Source organism: Bos mutus, chromosome 21 (assembly GCF_027580195.1).
Source record: "Bos mutus isolate GX-2022 chromosome 21, NWIPB_WYAK_1.1, whole genome shotgun sequence".
NCBI classification, from domain to species: Eukaryota; Metazoa; Chordata; class Mammalia; order Artiodactyla; family Bovidae; genus Bos; species Bos mutus.
This window is the reverse complement of record NC_091637.1, coordinates 58,756,511-58,759,537: the sequence shown is the minus strand read 5'-3', so window position 1 is coordinate 58,759,537 and position 3,027 is coordinate 58,756,511. Positions and strand designations below refer to the sequence as shown.

Below are 3,027 nucleotides of genomic sequence, written 5' to 3'. Positions count from 1 at the left end.
AAATATATGTTTTGATCTCTACTAGTTACTTTAGCGCTCCCTCAGCTTCCCACCCGCTCTGCTCTACCAACTTCTGGACCTACTTACAGACCCACTCCTCTGAACAGCCCACGGGCAAACCCTCTAAGACAGAGCTGATGGGGTTGGCCAATCACCAGTCAGCAGCCTCCTTGGCGTCTACCCTTGTCCAATCAGCAAAGGCCAGGGTGGAAACACTGTGGGGTGCTCTGCCTATCAGGGTGAAGTGTCTGCCTCTGGTCCAATCACTTAAGGCTGGGTGAAAACATTGTGGGATACTATGAAGAAGACTGGGAGTGGGCAGGAACTTCTGGACAATTCAGTGAGGAAGTTGTTTCTGGGTAGCTTCTCTTGGAGAGAGAGAATTGTTGAGAGAAAAGTCAAGGAAGACTATATTTTACTTTCTTTAAATAATAATAATAATGAAGAAGAGGAGGAAAAAGGTTGCTAACACATTTGTTGATATGTAGGGGGTGCTCGGTCTTACATGCCTCTCTTATTTGATTTGCAAACTCTGCTAATTCATCCATTTGCTCCTCCAAATTCTCTACCCAATCCTTCTTCAATTCTGGCTGCTGGTGGGGCAGACATGGATGGAGCAGGTGGACAGGAGCCCCTGGACTCTGGCTTCCTGTGAGGTTCAGCCAGTGAGAGGTGTCAAGGGGGCAGGAACAACGAGACTGGGGATCTGTACTCCCCGAACCCCTGCCCTGCAGAGCTGACCATGGCCCTGGACTGGGCTCTCCTGTCTCAAAGTGGCTGACTCCAGAAGGAGAAGGAGAAGGTCCTTCTGGACTCCAGTAACTATGCCCTCCCTTCCCCACTGTCCCAATTTCTCAAGTCCTGCAGTACAGCTGGCTGTAACCCACTACTTTTTAGTAGTTTATACTTTGTATAAACTCTTTTTGAATAAATCCTAGAATTATCATATTTCAAAATTGCCACTTGTTTCTTACTGGGCCCTGATTGATCCCTCACCTCCCTGAGGGAAATACTGCTAGGTCTTCATTTGCATAGATTAGGAAGTCAATCCTTAGATAGGTTACAGGATTTGCCCAGTGTCACGGGGCATAAGTGACAGTGAGATTCCGAGCTCTGATCTGTCTGATGCCAAAGCCAAGCTCTTTGTTATGAAAGAGTATGCCAAGTGGTGTCACAGCCAGGCCTCTGTGGGTCACCGCCCAGGCACTGTCCACAGAGGTGACACCTTCATGCAATGACTGGAAATGGCTCAGGCAAGACTGAGCAGTGTGTGTGCACACATGCCCGGCTGTGTCCGACTTTTTGTGACCCCGTGGGCTGTAGCCCCCCAGGCTCCTCTGTCCAGTGGGACTTCCCCGGCAGGAATACTGGAGTGGATTGCCATTTCCTCCTCCAGGGAATCTTCCCAACCCAGGGATCGAACCTGTGTCTCTTGCATCCCCTGCTTTGGCAGGCAGATTCTTTACGAGTTGAGCCACCGGGGAAGCCCCTAAGCAGCAGGACAAGCCAAGTTCCAGGGAGAGGACGAGCCTTCCGAGCTTGACAGGGAATCTCCCCAGGATGAAGAACATGGACAGAACTTCATATAAATAACAGACAGAGGAACAAAGGAAGAGGGCAGGGAGCAAGCCATGCTAAGAGGGGAAGAGGAAAAGGGAAACAGCGAAGAAATACAGCTCCGGCTGCAGACACTCAAGAATGTACCAGAAGACGGATGAATGCGGGAGCTGAAATCCTGCCGAAGGACAGTTGGACAAGTTAAGACGGGACTTTGCTGGGATTAGCTGGGAGAGAAAAGAAGAGGACGAGGGGTTGTGGGGATGTTCTGGGGTTACCGCTAAGATGCTGCTGCTGACAGGAGGGGAAATGGGGGATTTGGGGGCCCAGTGGAATTTTCCCCACAGTGGGGGCAGCAACATGCTGTGTGAGAGCCCCATGCCTGGAGCAGATGGCCCAAGGCGGCCTGAGCGAATAGACTCTGAGGCCCACAGGAAGCCATCCTCCGTCCCAGCCGGAGGGAAAAAGGGCTGACAGGTGTGCTCGGACCACTGAGCGGCAGGGACAAGGGACAGAGGGCAAGAGCTCCATGTGAGCCCCAGCCTGCAGAAGGCACTGGTGCGCCCACTGTCCAGGGTTGGGGGAAGGGATCACGTGGGCAGTGAGGGTGGGTGGGGGAAGGGCAATGATACGAAAGGGTCAGAATTTGGGCTGAAGGAAGGAGAAATTCTAATTGCTCAGAGGCCGGAAAGATAAGGAAGTAGGGAAAAAGAAGTGAGAATTAAAAAGGGGCCATCTTTCGACTTTTACGACTGTTACGGGTTGAATTGTGCTCACCATGAAAGTTGTATTGAAGTCTGAACCCCAGTATCTCAGAATGTGACCTTATGTGGAGATAGAGGCTCTTTTAAAAAAATTGATATGGGACTTCCCTGGTGGTCCAGTGGCTAAGACTCTGCACTGCCAAGACCAGGGGACACCCCTGGTGGACTAGTTGCTAAGACTCCACACTGCCAATGCAGGGGGCCCAGGTTCGATCCCTGGTCAGGGAACTAGATCCCACATGTCACAGCTAAAAGATCCTGCATGCCTCAACTAAGACCCAGGACAGCACCCCCCCACAAAAAAAAATGTAAATTTTTTTTAAAAGTTATGATGTTAAAAAGTTGATGTGCAATTGACACATAACATTGTGTTAGTTTTAAGTGTTCAGTTCAGTTGCTCAGTTGTGTCCGACTCTTTGCTACCCCATGGACTGCAGCATGCCAGGCTTCCCTATCCATCACCAACTCCCGGAGCTTGCTCAAATTCAGGTCCTTTGAATTAGTGATGCCATCCAACCATCTCATCCTCTGTCATTCCCTTCTCCATGAGTCCTTCCAATGAATATTCAGGACTGATTTTCTTTCAACATGTGTATATGGGAAAATGATCACCAAAATAAGGTTAATTACCATGCATCACCACACATTATCAAAAAAAATTTTCCCTGTAATGTTAACTTCTAAGATCAACTTTCTCAGCAACTTT

The 3,027-nt window shown here is 49.6% G+C and overlaps 1 non-coding gene across 1 annotated transcript; it reads left to right on the top strand.

Moving 5' to 3' along the window:
- The first annotated feature begins 2,426 nt into the window (after positions 1 to 2,426).
- On the top strand, positions 2,427 to 2,549 carry TRNAG-GCC (transfer RNA glycine (anticodon GCC)). The gene is made up of 2 exons: positions 2,427 to 2,463; positions 2,514 to 2,549. It is a non-coding gene; the product is annotated as a tRNA-Gly (tRNA).
- Positions 2,550 to 3,027: the final 478 nt, after the last annotated feature.